This window comes from Labrus bergylta, chromosome 4 (assembly GCF_963930695.1).
Source record: "Labrus bergylta chromosome 4, fLabBer1.1, whole genome shotgun sequence".
NCBI classification, from domain to species: domain Eukaryota; kingdom Metazoa; phylum Chordata; class Actinopteri; order Labriformes; family Labridae; genus Labrus; species Labrus bergylta.
In genome coordinates this window covers 5,829,127-5,847,216 of record NC_089198.1, presented here as the reverse complement: position 1 = coordinate 5,847,216, position 18,090 = coordinate 5,829,127, and the positions used below count along the sequence as shown (strand labels likewise).

General features: G+C 41.0%; 1 protein-coding gene across 3 annotated transcripts in view; it reads left to right on the top strand.

Moving 5' to 3' along the window:
- LOC136179112 (NLR family CARD domain-containing protein 3-like) overlaps positions 1–18,090 on the top strand; it is a 69,245-nt gene that overhangs the window by 20,948 nt on the left and 30,207 nt on the right. The window lies entirely within an intron of this gene.

Genomic DNA, 18,090 nt, shown 5'->3' with positions numbered 1-18,090 from the left:
TATATTCTTTAATAATTATACTTAATTATTAATAATATAAATAAAATATCATTAAACTATGTTTAATCTCGTTTTGGGGCACCAACCTGTAATCAGGTAAATATAACCAAAATATCACTCAAATCAGTCTCACATTAGTTATTTAATTACTAATAATTAATAACTATATTTAATAAATTGAAGGCATAAAATCCATACACAAAGCCTTCGCACCCAGCTTATATCACAATGCAAATACACCAGTAATCACAAACAACTGCTCTCTTAAATTATAACAGAATTTATTTAAACAAAGCAACATCAATGAACTTAATTAAACAAATAACTATTATAAACTAATCTAAGCAACAAACATTATCAAGCAAAGGCTTGTGGAAGGGGTGTGTGTGTGTGTGTGTGTGTGTGTGTGAGTGAGAGAGAGAAGGGGGGGGGAGATTACTTCGTCCCACGTGGTCGCCCTTCCGATGGCGCACACCTAACAAAGGCCTAAATGTGGCCTTAAGGTCTAAAAGAGACTGAGTTCGGCCCTACACGATCTGTGTCTCTGAGGCGTCTGGATAGCCGCGAGTGTATAGATCTCTGTGCGTAATGGCGCGGTGGTGGAGTTGGTCTCCAGATGTACGTTTACACGGGAATATGTGTGTATGTGTATGTTCGTAGAAGGGGAAATAAAAGAGAATAAAAGATATGTTGTGATGCGTGCCTGAAGAGGCCGGATCACAGTCCGACTCCCGCGCCACAACTCGGAGTAATTCCCTTCATTCACAGAAACAAACCAATGGCCGAATTCAAGTTAATACAGCTTACACTGGCCTTTCTGATCAGAAGAGTAATACCCGGTTATAATGCTGTTACACTAAACACATAAAGGACGCAGCGGTCCGAAACAACAACAAGAGTTTTAAACAGTTAAAACTCAGGACGCAGCGGTCCAACAAAGATAAAAATTACAGTTTCTGCTTCGATCAACAATTGTTAAAAACACTCTCTAAAGCTAATTCTGCCCAGACCTAATTAAGCCTCACTTGTGAATCGCTTTGTCTGCGATTGGTGAAAGGAAAAGAGTCCGGCGATGGAACAGATCTTCTGTCCGTCCTGGTGCAGAGGCGTCTGATGGCGGCGAGGGTCCCTTACGGCGAGAGCGGCTTTGTTGGTTCTCCGTCGAGTGGAAAGATGTCCGTTGATGTCCTTTCGTTGCAGGACGGAATAAGACCGTTATCTTTCTGATAATCTGTTATAGTCTGACGCTCTCCGAGAAACTGAGATGCGTTCACTGGACAATCCGAGCTCGGAATTTAGAACACTGCCGGCCGCGGATTACCTGCGCGCCAAAAACTTAAAACAAAGTAAGATTGTTGCAGGAAACAGGAGATAAGCTTGTGTCTCCGAACACTTGAAGTCAGCGCGTGGAAAGAGAAAGAACAATGGAAGTCTTGGAGCTTTGTAGCCTGGCCTGCTCCATGGGGGGGTCTACCTCAGGTCCCCTCCAATGAGGAGAGAGAGGTTCCGGTCCCCCCTTACTTCACGCGTAGGTGTGAAGTACCGCAGGGATTAAGAGTCCTTTTAGGCCTCTTTGTGATCTCAGTGAATAACTCAAATGAGGCTTTTACAGAGGTGCAGGCCCAAGTCCATTGTTTGACTGTCCTAAGCCTGTGTGGCCCAACATAAGTAAGAACATTCCCACACAATGAGTGGAGTTCATCAACTTGTTCTTTTATTTAGAAATGTGAGTAAATATAAGCACAGCTCTGAGCATGCTCACACACAGAATCTAGAGGTAGAACATTAAAACTACAAATAAAAAGCACCACGAGTGTCACAGCACGCTAGAATCCATCTCAACTGTAAAGTTCTGTGTGTTTTTGTGACCACAGCTCTGCTCAAACTTGAAAAACTGCTTGATCAACTGCTGAAGGATGCAAAGGACAACTCAATTCTTCTCATTCTTTGATTTTTATTTTCTTGAAGATGGTTTTGGGTTTGATGGTTTCAATGGATGTAAACAGAATGATGGAATATGAGGGAATCGAATAGGTTGATAACCTTCAAGATAAACAGAAAAGACATGCATTAGTCTCAAATAAATTCTAATACACATTTTCTCTCAAAGTTTTCCTAAAGAATACGTTTTACCGTTACTTGGTTCTCAAACAAACAAAGTTTCAACAAAATACATAAGCTTAAATTAGCTAGCCAAAATTGTCCAACTTAAACTGCATTTCACTCACTAACTCAACCAAACTTTCATGGAGAAGCATGACCTCAACACATCATCCACATTCAAAGTTGTTTTTCCTACCAGTTGCATCTTCTGATTGATCGGGAGTTGTGGTCGTGCCCTGTTTCCAGGGGCAGGTGAGAGGGCCAACTGAGCTACCGCCAAACATTTCATGCCATGCTTTTCCAATGGGTGTGCAGGTGAATATGGTCCCTCTAGGAGCACGTTCCAAGATTTTGGGTTCCACCAACTTATTTTGCATGTGGTCGCCCTCTGCAGTTTTTTTCATTCAAAACACAAAATAAGTGATTTTGTGTGGTTTGAAACAGACCCGTTGCCTAATTGGTCTGAAAACTTTAAAAAGTCTGCTGTGACAGGTGTTACTTTGAAATGTTACATCATGGCTGGTTTTGCATTATTAGATGATTTGGTGAAGCGTGCGCTCTGCAGTAAGTTCAAAAGAGCGCACTGATCCGTTTGGTCCAGCTTGTTCTGTTGGGAGAGCGTCACTGTTTAATTATTCCCCCAGAGAGAGCTGTGCCCCCGACCACGCTGTAAATGTTCAAGGGTGAAATTGTGGAGCAGATACTTCTCGCTTTTGTGCCGTGATGCGTTGTTATTGTTTGCACTGAACTTATTACCAAACTTCATCTTGGTGTTTTCTCCTCTGACCTGTCACCTTCTCTCATGCAGCATTTGTTCTTTTGTTAGTAACTTCAACTAATCATTTATCTGGGTCACTTAGCGCGAGAGTTACTAACCTTATTTTATCTCTTTATTTATTTATCTCTTTATTTATTTCCCTTTTTTATTCAACCTCTTCCACTTCCATTCCTGTTGTTATGAAGCTCCTTTTCTTTGCTCTCGTAGTCATTATTCCGATGAGGTAAATATATTCAGGTGGTTTTTAAAGAGGTGTGTTGTTACCATAAATGGTTAATTGGAGGCGTTTCTGAATGTAAATGTCCCCGAACGTGTGCGAGCCTGCAGGTTAAGAACATGGGATTTATTAACACTGATTACCTCCCGATGTTCTTAACCAGCAGGCTCGTGCACGTTCACGTAACTTACGTGGAAGTCGAGTTAAAACTCAGAACATCAGCATTACAATAATGCTCATTAATCTCTCTCTCATTTCTAGACATTACACGCCCACTTAACTTCTGAGCAGGACTGAAGTCCCTGCTGCTCTTCATACTGGATGTTCTGTATCACTGATAATCAGAATAATCATGATAATGATGATATTACATGATCAGAATAATAATAATAACTTTATTTATATAGCACCTTTTAAAAACACAGGTTTACAAAGTGCTTTGACAAACAGCAAAAACAAGAACAAGAACAAACTAAACCAAACAAAGAAAAGAAAGAAAAGAAAGAAAGAAGAAAATAAAATAAAAATAGTAAAACCAGTAAGAAAAGACATTAAGAAGACGACCTCACATGAAAGCAAGTCTGTAAAAGTATGTTTTAAGAAGGGATTCAAAAGAATTGAGGGAGTCTGCGAGTCTTATCTCCTCAGGGAGGTCGTTCCAAAGTCGAGGGGCCCTGACTGAAAAGGCCCGGTCACCTTTAGTTTTAAGTCTCGACTTTGGAACGACCAGGAGGCCCCCACCTGAGGATCTAAGACTGCGGGCTGGCTCATATGGTGTCAGCAGCTCTGGTATATAGCTTGGAGCGAGCCCCGTCTGTGTTTATCATGAATAATATAAAGAATAATCATGAAGTCTCTCTCAGAGTCTAATCTCTCATTTATGTCTTTTTATATCAACAGCTGGAGGTGGTGAGTCATTAAAGAGAGGATCCTGCTGATCACAGAGCTGGAAGCAGCAGCTGGTGTGTTGGTGAGTCTTTAACTGGGCTGTGTTACTGGGAGACTGACGGACCAATCACAGCGCAGATGACTCTCAGTGCTGCAGTCTGAGCTGCTCTGAGATCAGCTCCACCGTCACACACAGGACCATGACCTCGGACATTTTTCTATTCTCATATTCTGAATTTAAACTGCTTCATGACTCAGCGACCGAAGATGAACTCTTTGATTTGTATATAAATGTTTCTGTTGCAGCGCCACCCTGTGGACATGTGTAGTTGTGCAGGTTATTCATTGACTCATATTCACAGATAACAGTAGAAGTTGATTCCAGCTGTGCAAGTTAAAGTGTGAAGTTCTGCTTTTAACCACGAGTCGTTGGTCGTCTGATAATAAATCAGTCGTCTCTTTGTTGGATCAAAACAAAGAGGAGGGTTCACTGAGTTTTTAAAAGAACTACAAACAGGATGTCTGGATCCAGGTGCAGAGTCAGCACCTGAATATTTGATGTAATATGAGATGATATAAAAAGAGCTGAATAACATGCAGACTCAATCATTGATATTCATTCATCATGTCAGGGTAACAACGGACACGTTATCAAACTATCTTTATTTTTAACTTCTGATGTTTATAACACTTTGATGTTTGAACCTTCTGTTTTTATTATCTCAGGATTTTAAATAGAAATAAATTCAATCTGTGGAGGGTTTTATTTGAATAATAATTCATGTTTAGGTTCTGTTGCTGCTATCACTGCTTTCTGCCAGCAGGTGTCACTGTTTCCACAGTTTCCTCCCAGACTGATCGATCTGAAGAGATTATTTCTGTGTCAGGAAACACAAAGAAAGATAGATGATGCCAGCTCTTTTATTTGTTCTTATGTTTTTATATTTCATGTTCAAGTTTAATGTCTCTTTTTGTAATCACTGCCCCCTAGTGGACAGGAGTGTGGAGCGATTCAAAGGCAGAAAAAGAATCTTTGACTGGACTTCTGTAATGAAGTGAAGTGTGAAGGAAGTTGAGCTTTCTTTGAGTCTCTCTGTAGTTTGTAACTGAATACTTGGACTCTTCTTCACTTTAGAGGGAACATGTTCTCCACATTTCTTCAACACATTCTCTACGAGTTCCTCGTCTGATCTAATTAACCCCGTGTTTTAAGATGGGCTGGTGTTTCTGCTCTTGGTGTAAACCCAGACACAGTGATCTTTCTGTCATGTTGTTCATGTGTGTTACTCTTGATAATTCACTCAAATAATGTCTCTATATTCTACAAGTGATTTACTTTTTAAATAACTGACACCATGTCAACACAAAGTTTCACTGCTTCCAATCCGCCTCTTATACGACGGCCATGTTGCATTAAATAACATCAACCACTTCTGTTTATTAAATATCACAGTCTGGATTTTATTAAGGCTGTACATTAATCTTCTTTGAAATTAAACTTAATTTGACTCAAACATGAAGTTGGTGTTATTTTCTGATGTTTATGTTTTTGTCCTCTTGAGTCGTTTGTTTTCAGATGTTCATCAGGCTCCAGGTCCCATCGAGGAAAAGTTAATTCCTCATGATTTAATTCATGAAGCTGACCCGAAGTTTTGGATGACACAGTAAATATAGGCTTTAGTTCAGTATATAATTCATATCATAATTTTAGTTTCTTTGTGGAGAAAAAAAAGCAGATTGGAGCATATTCCAGACAGACACAGCATGTCCCGGTTACCATAGTAACAGTCCCTGTAACCATAGTAACTCACTGTCCCTGTAACCATAGTAACTCATATAGTGATAGTAACTCACTGTCGAGATCGATCGTCAGCGCAGACTGCTGGATATCATTTGGAAACCTCACATCATCTTACACAGAGCAGGGGAGGAGTTAACTAAATGATTTGAAATGAATATACAGAGATGTTTGATTAGTTTTGTTCCCAGTGGTGTTACTAAAACAGCGGAGTGGTGGGAACATTTAAAAAAAACTGATTTCTAAGCCTAACCATTAAGTCGTGACATCAACATATTTGTTATTTTCTCCTTTAATAAAACATAAACGCCATCAGTGACCTCAAATTACGACTGAACTATTTGAATCCCTCTAATGTATCTTCTTCATATTCTGTTGTTAATATTTTGAATGGTCTGCTGATGCAAAGTGGAGCCTGAAGAAGTGAGTATACTCTTAATTAGTCCCTAAATGTTTTAAGGGTCCCGTCCTAATCGGCCTCTGTTATAATCAGTGACATGGAAAACTCCTGCAGATTTAGTTCAGCTATTAAATGAGCCTTTTGTTTTTACACACTGACACTCTTCTGCTGCTCGACTTAAAGGAGTAGAGATTGTTATGAAGTCAACATAAAGCTCAGAAGAGGAGCAGATCTGATCTTTTTAATGTTGACAGACTTCAGACTGAAACACCTACATGCCTTTACGTCTCCTCATTCCTGAGCAGTGTTAGAGGTGATGTGTTACATCTTTGTAGACTTTTATGTTATGTTAACATGTATGGACCGGACCCTGGAATTAGAAGTGCTCACTTTAGTAGGGGTCCAGATAATGGCACAACGTGGTGTAGTTTGGTACCATAGCTTTGGTACGTGTCCCTAAATATTTCACATATTAAGTCGCTCACCTCTAAAATAAATGTACAATAATTGTAAGAGCAGTGGGCTACCTTTTGCTTCTAACTGTTATTTTTGGTTTGTGGTGAACAATGAGAGAAAAAGTGATGAAAAGTTCAAAAACACTCTTTGACAGGCCCTTTAAACATTTCTTCTGCATCATATCTGGATATCTTTACCTGTAATATTCGGTTTTGGAGTACCTCTAAACCTTTCATGACTTTAACATATAAAAGCAGATGTTCCACCTGTGTCTGATCAAGTTAGGTGCGTAACCACAGACTCATGGAAGAAGTCTCGCGAGAAAGTGGGAGAACGCAGGTAAGCCTATATTTAAATGAATTCACTCAATTTACTTGTAAAACTACAAGTGTTGAGACTCATCTCACAGCTAAATACATCTGTCATGTTTTAATGAATTATTATAAAATCTCGGGTTTCTTTCCAGATGAAAACGTGACAAACCGAAACATGACGTCCTCGTCCACGAGATTTAAACTTAATATTTACAGTCTGAGGTTTGACCGTTAGCTCGAGTCCTCTTTTAAATCTAACTGTTTGTTACTCACCTCATGAAGAGTTGTTTTCATCCTCTCCAGTGAAGAAAATCTCCCTCAGGTGAACCCGGAAGTTGTCCGAAGATTGAAACGTATTAATTATTCGGTCTACTTTCAGGTGAGCATCAATCAGCAGCAGTAACGTCCCACCAGGATAAAGTGTCTATGGACAAGATGGGACTAGGTTGTGGTTTCTTTGAAAGTTTTAAAGTACAACAAGATAATTAAGGAGAATTTGGATTTGGAAAATCTTTATTGTGCCCCGAGGGACAATTTGGTTTGCAACAGCGGTCCATATAGGCAATACATCCATAAAAAACAGCACAATGACATAAATACATATAAAACATAACTACCATGGATATCACCATGATGGACGTGAGTGAGGTAAGGGACAAAAGACCAACAATACCTACAGCTTATTTAAAAACCCAACAGCTGATGGAACAAACGACCTCAGGTATCTATTTGATTTCGACCTCCTTAAATAAGTGAACCTCCGCCCTGTCGGTAGAAGTTTAAACTCTGCATGCAGGGGGTGCTGAGGGTCTTCCAAGATGGCCTTTGCCTTTCGAGCGGCTCTTACTTGAAAAACAAAAAACATGGCCAAGATCAGAGACAGACTGAAACAGCTCTGCTAGCATGAAAAAAACAGAAAACGTTTTATTTCTGCTTTGCTCTTTCCTCCTCCTCCACTCTCTCTCTCTCTCTTTAATGGCCTGGATGAAAACGTGATAAGGGATTTCTGTGTGTGTGTGTGTGTGTGTGTGTGTGTGTGTGTGTGTGTGTGTGTGTGTGTGTGTGTGTGGCCTGCAGAGCTCAACTGCTGCATACCTGCAGGCTGCACGCAGGTACTCTTAAATCTTCCCTTTAAGATTGACCTTCTGTCAAAACAACTCCAAATATGTTCTCCGCCTGAGTCATGCTGACTCCATTAAGAGGCTGTGAGAGTGTCTGTGTGTTAAACAGAGTTTTCACTTTTCATCAAGTTCATTTTTTGTTGTTGTGCACTTGTCTTTTCTTTCGTGAGCAGTATGAAAAATGTCAAAAAAATGTCAAATTGCTTTCCCTCTTTATTGTCACCAAACGTGTTGCATTACGGCTCACCACAGAACGCTCTTCTTAAACGTCCACATGCACGACAGAGACAGTCTGCTGCCCGAAAAATTCAATTCTGTGTCACACCACAAAAAAACACATTCCAAGTGTGTTTACCCCGTCCTCCTCTTTGCAGATACACGACACAAAGAGATTCTACAATTCTAAAATTCACTCAGCAGACGCTTTTATCCAAAGCGACGTACATCAGAGAGTAAGAACAACACAAGCAAGGATCTAGAAAAAAGGGAACAATGTCAGTAAGAGCAAATGATCAGCTTTGAGTCTGATTGGACACACAGGTGCTGACAGGAAGTGATCAGAGGCAAAGCACAACATGGAGGGCAGTTCTTGAGAGCTCTAATCAGTATAGAAACCATCTTATAAGTCGTCGTTATCAAACAAAAACCATCGTCATTACCATCATCATCATCAATAATATGGAGACCATCATCATTAAGTTAGTAGGTATTCATGAAAGAGCTGGGTCTTTAGCTTTTTCTTAAAGGTGCAGATCCAATGGAGTTTGGAAGTTCATTCCACCACCGGGGGGCGACAGAGGAGAAGAGTCTAGTCAGCGTCTTAGGAGCCTGTTGTGAAGGTTGGATCAGACGCCTTTCATTGGACCATCAGCACAAGACGGGCTCTAATCACTAATGCCTGCTGGGTGTCAGAAGCTACAGCACAAAAACAGCCTTTTTGTACACATCAATTATTCTAAATACAGCAGGGTGAGATGTGTTGTGATAAAAAAACTGCCTATGCATGTACAGTACGACATCAGCAAAGAAATATGAAGATCAAATTTGTTCACAGGGGGCGCCAAAATCAACACAAATCAAAAGTTCCTCACAGGAGCTCACTGACCCAGTGGAAGAAATAACTATAAAATTATGATCAATCATCTTCCTGGTGTTTTTTTCTTTTCTTTTGTTGCTTCAATAAAGGCATCATTATTCATTTCATACTGTTTCATAACCACCAATGCTAGGAGAAAATTAAAGCACTGCAGATGTAAGATTGTCACGAGCATCACTTCCTGTGTCACACTCGACTTTCTGCACAAAAACAAAAACACCTGGGGCGCCGGCGGTGGAGCAGAGGCAGAAGTGCACACCCCATGTGTGGAAGCTATAGTCTTTTTTAGTTTTTCAGAATCCAATACAAAAATCCCATAAACGAATATTCAATAGACCCCATGGTGATGCTACTTCCATGTTGGCCTACAAAAATACGTAATTTGGTTTGTTCTCTATTATATTTGGATCAGCTCTCATGTATTACGTTTTGTTATTGTTTGAACTTGACAGAATCAATGTGAGGCTACTGTTTTAAATAAAGTTTTTGAAAATAAAGAATGTGAGATTTGAGTGGCAGGTGACTGTCCTTTGATCCAGAATGTGATGTCATAGATCAAAGCCCAACATTCTGAGGCAGAGGCACATATAGAACCCCACAAACACTCTCAAACAGCTTACAGGACAAAGCTAACAGGAGGAGACAAACTTCAGCACATTTACTGTCAGGAGACACAAAGCAAACACAAACATCAGATAAGATGACTTCCACAAGCAGCATGGACAAGATGGAACAAAGCTTTTCAGTGGTCTACAAAGACTCTCTGCGCCCCATTATCCAATCGTGCCTTGAACAGATGACGAAGGTACAATGGACCAATGTGAAGGCCGGATCTTTTGATAATCGGACCAAAAAGCTTCTCATGGCTATGTGTTTAGATATAATCGATACTATATCTAAATACATCCATGAGATTTATAAAACCAAGTCACCAAAGGAGAGTGACAGACCAACAAAATCACCCTCTGGATCCAAAGGGTCCCAGAACAGCCTGGCTCTTTCTGAAGAGCAGGTGCATGAGTGTCTGGGTGACTTGGGTGTCACCATTAGACAGATTTTGGCTGAGACAATGGGAGTACAGGGTGACGTCTGTTGCCCCAATGCAGAGCAGGTGACAGGGCTCATGGTCACAGAGGCCACAGAGAGAGTTAACTCTGAGCTCTCCAAAGGGTTCAAAGGGAGTGACAGCATTGGGGAGAAATTTGAGGGATGCAAGACCTTCACTGCCAGAGTGAGAAATATTGCAAAACATGTTGGAAAAATGCTGAAAAAATGTTCTGCTAAAAACACAGCAGAGCAAGTTGAATCTCCGTCAAATTTAGAGATGCGTCATGAGCAGGAGGAGGTTGAACCCACTCCGATTGATGAGGACAAGGAGGTTAAACCCACTCCGACTGATGAGGACGAGGACATGGAACAGACTCCAACTGATCAGGAGGAGGAGGATGAACCAACACTGGTTGATGAGGATGAGGAGGTTGAACAGACTCCACCTGATCAGGAGGAGGAGGTCATTAAAACATCTCCGGTCCCTGTTACTCCTCTACAAGGAGAGAGACGAGAGTATCGTCTTTCTGTAAAAAACAAATCCATTTCATCTGTCAATGCAGTAAAGTCGATCCTTGAGGAGGTGTCCAGCAATATTTCACATTGTGTGAATGGTAACATGGCTGAAGAAGAATTATGCTTGCACCTTTCCAGATCTTCCAGAGAATCTGAAGACCTCGCACTTGAGATTGTGGAAATGGTAAATAGTGAAGCTGAGCAGGACCTGGATGTTAAATCAGAGATGGAGTCACCCAAAACATCAATATGGAAGAGGCTCGTAAGCAAAATTAAGACTCTCTATATCCGCACATATGTTCGGGAAGCAATCCTGAACATGAGGGCGACTTTAAAGAGAAAACTTAAAATCTGCCAACGAAATACAGACAAAGCTTCAACGCAGCTGCTCATTGTAAAGGCGGAAGTCCTGGTGGAAGAGATGATCTATGAGGCTGAAGATGTAGATAGAAACTCGGGTACAGATGAGGTATGCCTGTACGAGAGGATTGCCAGCGACATTTCCAGCGGCCATCACAGCAGCTTTGCTGAGGATCTGAGCGATGTTTTGTGCGAGCACCTGAAATCAGCAGGAGAAGAAGTCTTTGTAGGCACAGATGAGGAAATGAAGGCAGAGATTCAGCCTGAGGTGGACTCTTTCATTAAGAGGATGTGGACCTGGCTGAAACAGCAGTCACAACAGCACCTGAGAAGGCAGGATAATGTAAGCCACGCTTTGAGGGAGATCGAGAAAGTTGTGGACTCCCTGCCAGAGGATACAGATCATCTGGAATCAGAAATTAAGAGTTTTACACCAGAATTTGAAGCAGAGGAAGCTGTGTGTGAAGATGAAGCTGAGTATGAAGAAGACGTAGTCCCCACAGCTGTGTGTGAAGATGAAGCTGAGTATAAAGAAGACGTAGTCCCCACAGCTGTGTGTGAAGATGAAGCTGAGTATGAAGAAGACGTAGTCCCCACAGCTGTGTGTGAAGATGAAGCTGAGTATGAAGAAGACGTAGTCCCCACAATTCGGGAGTGGGATAAAGTAGCCTGTGACATCCTGGTGTCACAGCTGGTACACACAGTAATGAAAGACGTGCCCATTAGTGCGTCCCATGAAGCCTACAAAGCCACTATAGAAACTTTGAAAAGCATGCTCTTGGTAGAGGTAAGAGCCTCTGGAATTGAAATTAATTTACAACACATGAAGAAGAGCAGCAAGATATGTGAGAAGGTGCACAAAGACCTTTGCCAGAAGCTTGGTGAAGGGTGGCTTTGGAGGAGCCTGCTGTTACAGACTCCCTCAGACATCGAGTTTGTGATTGAGACTCTGAAAAAGCGCCTTCTACCCAAAGAGAGCAGGGGCATCAAAGGATTCTTCAAGTCCAAGTGGAATTCTTTCACTAGCCTCTTTAAACGTGGCTAAAGACATGTTACCATCGCTGGTCCTCAGGTGTGTGTGGGGGGGGGGGGACAGATCTTTCTCACAGCCTTCATTTTGTGTAGCAGCGTGCCTTTCAGCTCCTGCTATGACGGCTGTGAGAAAGGTCTCCTGGGGCCTGACGTCAGACCTCATGTTCAGGTTATTCTCTGTGTTATCAGCCTCTCATTGGCTCCTAGCTCAGAGGGTCTAACCTGGACATGAGGAAGGACTTCAGGTCCCACCAGGGCCACACAGGACGACATGTGAGCACGCATGGAGTCCTGGCTGGTGTGGGTTTACTCCGAGCGCTTCGGTTTCCTCCCACATTTACAAATTTGGAAATGAAATTTGAAAATAAAATTAAAATTACAATCAATTTGAAAAATGAATCATCTCTCTTTTATTAGGTACATTTTTCTTTAGATTGTTTCAAATATTTATTTGTGCCTCACATTTTATTTCATTTCTGACTCTGTCCATGGTTCTCATTTTTACTCTATCACTTGCATTATTTTTCTGTTTTTCACATCACATTATAAACTTAAAGAGCATATTGCAGGTTAAATCTTTTTGTAAATTAACACTTAACATTGTCTGATTAGATGTGTTATACAACACAAAAGGGTAAAAAATTAGAGGAGAAAATGGCCGTTTTCAGTATAGCTGTTTAGAACGCTCTTGTGCAGTAGGTGGTACTGAGTGAGAGTGGGAGTTTCGGGTCATGTTTATTGTGTTTCTTCCATTGTATTACATTTAATTTGACCAGTCATTAAGATGGTTAAATATTGTTTAAATAATGTTTCCCTAATAGGAAGAAACATGGAGTTAGCTTTTGTGCCTGCATTTGCTTTGTGCAGTTGAAGAGACAGGACTTTATTTCTGCATCTGTGATCTGTCACAAAAAGAAGAGGGACTCTGCAGATCGAGCTTGGCGATTCCCTTCCACATAAATTCTGCGAGTATCTCACCGTGGAGACTTCAGCACGAGGTGTTAAATCATTAAAAAAAAGTGGGAATCAAAGAACTCACATGGTAACTCTCCCCGTGAGCTGTCAACAAGATAAGAAACTCGACGCCTGGTGAACTCTACGTTCCTCTAAAGAGGTCCATTTGGTTCCCCCCCGCTACCGTCTCCCATTGCCACCGCTGGGAATTCACCTCCACATAATTCAGCAGCTCTTACCTTGACACTGGAGGTGTGTGTGTGTGTTTGTGTGTGTGTGTGTGTGTGTAGGGGGGAGGGATAAGGTTTTAATCCACTGCAAGCCACCTGTCTGAACTGTGAGATCACACAAGCAGGCTATAAGGACTGCTTCTGGAAAAATGACGTTAAAAGGGTTTTCGACATTTACTGATGTCAAGGGGCTGAAAAACTGTTTATTTTTTTAAGATTTATTTTTTGGGCTTTTAACTGAGAGATAGGACAGTGGACAGAGTCAGAAATCAGGGAGAGAGAGAGAGGGTAATGACATGCAGGAAAGGAGCCACAGGTTGGATTTGAACCTGGGCCGCCCACTTGGAGGACTACAGCTTCCATGCATGGGGCGTGCACACTAACCACTGCACCACCAGCACCACCAGTGTCACCAGCACCCCAAGGGGGGCTGAAAAACTTGTAGCCTTAAATAATGGCGCTCTTTAAGTTTGCTTGGGCTGAAAATTTGTCCATTTAAGTTAATTTTCAGTTTTCCATTTTTTTTAGTTTTGCTATCCTGAATGAAGCTGTCAAAGTTATGACACGTAGTATTAGACTGCTAAATCTTTTATACTTACACTCACCAACGTCTTTCAATCAACCTATACGGCGTTGAAAAATTAAGTCAATGAAGAAGTGCAAAAAACTGCAGTTCTTTGTGTGTCCACTAGAGGCTGGCTCCAAAAACCAAGGCAATCCCATAAACACCCATGTTAAGATGCAGGTTTTGGATAGTGTTGGTTCTCAGTTGATTATTTTATAACTCACACCATTTAGATTATAATAAGGTTAAGAGGATATGCTTAATTAGGAGCGTGGCTTATCTGAATGACAGGCAGGTACTTTGGCTGTAAAGGGCCTCAGCTCCACCCCTTCTTTTTCCTTGTTGGGAATCTAATCACACTGCAGAACCAGCACAAGATATTTATTGCACATACAGTCTCTAAACTGAAGCATGTGAACACCCCTTTGTCCTAATCCATTAACTCTTAAAACCTTTCTATAAGAGCCATGATGATGTTTTATAAACACTGTACATTTCTGCTCACTCAGCAACACGTCTCATCTAAATTCCCCCAAAAGCTGACTCTCTGAGGAAATGTCCAAAATCAACAAGAACGTGTACAAACAGCGGCTATTGTTTCATCATTTACGGATATTTGAAAGGTATTTAAAGACAACAAATGTAAAAGTTTTGAGCCCTCTCATGCACCTCCAGGCTTCAGTGAAATCAGATGTATGTGAGGGCAGAGGAACCCTGAGGGCGGAGTCATATTCTGGACTAAAAAGCGAAATGGAAAAGAGGGCTTTGTTTTTATTTTTGCAGCTAATCAGAGCAGAGGAGGGGGAGAAGCCGTATCTTTGAATTCCAAGTGCAACAGGAAGACGTGATTAGGTTTCAAAGGAAGTGAGGGGAAGTGTGTGGTCACTAAGACCGATGTGGAGCAGCCAGCTTTGACCATAAAGTGAACCTACTCAATAAACCACATCTCATGCAGTGTAATGAGTGTCATGAGTTTTATATCTCTGGATGTGGTTGACTGACGTTTAAAAGCAGTGTTGTCATTAGTTTTGTTCAAATAAAAACAAATACTGCTTTCTTTGTTAGATAGAGCTTGCCTTTGACATGAGGACAGAATATATAGATATTTAAGTGACATGTGGTGGGCTGTTATTTTAAGCAATTACAGTAAAAAAAACGTTTTCATGTATTGGTTCTGTCTGCCCATTCAGAAGGTCTGAACTGAACGGACTATTATTTCTTTTGGACTCTTTTTATTTGATTTTTGACCCAGAAAGACTCATTTTTGTTTTTTAAACTGAACATTAAGGGCCTGAAAAAGGATCATTTTTGTTGATTGTTTTGTTTTACCACTTAATATATTTTTGTGTTGTTGGGTTTTTTGTTTTATGTTACCTAATACAAGAATGATTTAGTGAAGTGAACTTGTGTGGCAGTTTTCTGTTTCATTCTTATTTATAAGGTGGTTTAGTTTAATACTTTTACATCCTTTGTGTTGGTTTTTTGACAATAAATTTGGTGACTAAAAATTACAAACCAAAACTACGGTGGCCGGTAGGGGTCAAACGCTCAGCAACTGATGAAACGACATACATATAGATAAACACTGAGCATATATAGAAAAGCTGCACATTCAAAAGCAAATGCAAACTACCTCAACAAATGCAAAGACACAAACGCACTGCCAAAGAAACAAACGCGCTGCAAAGACACAAACGCGCTGCAAAGACACAAACGCACCGCAAATAGGTAAAACAACTGCATAAGCATCAAACGCGCTGCAAGTACAGAAACGAAACTTAAGTCAAAACACACACATCCAGAAAACAACAGCAAACACAGAAACGCTGCATGTTCAGCCTTAAACGGAAGTGCTCCAGGCCTGTAGGGGCGCTGTGGAACTGTTCATTTCAGTTTATTTACGGGAGAGAGTAAGAGAGACAGCTAGGAACAGAAAGTTATGTTTAGATAGGGAAGTTGTATCGTTGAAAAACACAGGATAACTTCAATGTTACTGAAACACGGAGATAAAGCGAGTCCGACTGGGATTTTGACATCGGGGACGAGAGCCGAGTGTGGGTCTGTGGCTGCAGCCCCGGGATACCTGGAGCTCGTGTCTTTGCAGCGGGTTTCAGCCTTTGCATTTGTTGTGGTAGTTTGCATTTGCTTTTGAATGTGCAGCGTTTCTATATATGCTGCGTGTTTATCTATATGTATGTCGTTTCATCAGTTGCTGAGCGTTTGACCCCTACCGGCCACCGTACAAAACAATTTTTGCCAGGGACAGCCTGGCTGGCACTCCAGAAAACAAGCAAATTAAATTAAAAGTCTTGCCACTGAAACCGTCACGACATGCTGCAGGAAATGATGTTTGCATAAAGCTGATAGAATTAATCTGACAGCAACCGAAAAATATATAAAGTTTCAATGAATGAACATCATGAGGACTATACTCTCAAATCATTCTCAGAAATATTCTTTACATATGACAAAATATATTTTCATATTTGCAGGAAAGAAAAAAATCAGCATTTCCAGCATATGTAGATATTTTAGTGAAAAAGTCACCAAGTCATTTTTTGATAATTTCATAGATAAATCTGATTCTTCATGGAGCAGCAGGCTTTTGGTGGTAGAAGGAAAAACAGTTGTACAGAGAGCAAAACCCGGCGCAAAGCAACCCACCGTATGACATCACAGCTCCCGTCAGAGGTTATCTGATGATGATTTGTCTCTGTAGACAGATAGCTGTATGCAAACTTGTACGGCTAACAATCAGATATGGATCAAACATTTCTACTTGATCGGACAATCTGCATGACGCTGTGTCCGTCTGAGGTTCATACTGCACAATTTTTCACTTATTTTATTAAATTCTTGGTGTGCATAAAGCCTGGCTCTCACTGTGCGATTTTACCCCCAATTGTATAAAAGTCGGGGTGTCATGTCAGCTCACACTGTACGACTGAATCGTTTACGACGCCCGAGCAGACCTTGAGATTGACGTGCTCACACTGTACGACCCGATTGTTGGACACGGCCGGAGAGCTCACACTGGACGAGTGAAATCAGGACGGAGCGTTGACAATTTTTTAATCAAGTTTAATTTGAAAAAAACAAAGGACGACGGTTGGTGAAAGAGAAGGAAGTGGAAGTTGTTGTAGGATATAGAAAAGTAGATACAATCGTAGATATATGGAGACAAGTTTCAGAAAAGTGCTGCACTGATGATCTGTACAGAAAAGTTACAAAAAAAAAAACACTGGGTTGCGTCCTGCCGCTGGTCGCCATGACTACAGTCCTCTCTTGTCTCTCATGATTATATAGTAGTCACACACAACTTCTGCCGGACCCTTTTCATGACGTAAACGTCAAGATTTTAAATTCTAAATATTAAACATGTTTGAAATAAATCGGCGGGCAGATCGGGGACGTTAAGATTGGACCTTTGGACCGCTCACACTACAAGATAATCTGAGCAGATAATCGGGTCCGAGCAGCCTCGAGTCGGGAGTGACCCTGAGATTGTCGGGAAGGAAAAATCGGAGCTCAAATCAGCCCGATGATCCTGCAGTGTGAGCCAGGCTTTAGACTCTTAATGATTTTACAAATGACTTTTTCTGCACTTTGAACTGCAACTGACTTTGTCTGAAAGGTGCTTCATAAAGAAAGTTTGATTGATTGATAAATAAATCTGACTGGTAACATAATATCTGAAATGTGGGTCGTGATGTCTCATTAAGGAGTTGGCGATGGGTCCTGAGGCTAGACCAGTTGAGAACCACAGTTCTGAAGGTTTCTTAATGTACAAATGAAATCTTTGAGTGTGTTTGTGTCTAAAGTTCTAACCCACTGTTAGCCGGGATTGACTCCAAAACCTCAATATCACCGCATAGATAATAAAATGGATGGATGGTTTCTATGTAATAAATAAAAGTAGAATAAAGGGCAAGTCAGCTCAGGTCAGGTTCATAAGAACATCCCTCACTTTGAGATGTAATAATAACTTAATGCTGTCCTTATCTGATGGGCATGAAGAGTCAAACTTGATCTTTATGAACACAAACATTACGGGAAACAGGATTTACCTGCACCGAGAGGAAATGAAAGTGGTCGGGTTTTGGTGCTCGAGAAGATGTTGACAGCTCTGACAGCGACACACACTCGTGAATAAACAATGACAAGACTTTTTATTGCTGTCTGAGCGCCGAGTCGCCCGTGATGAAGCTTGATTAT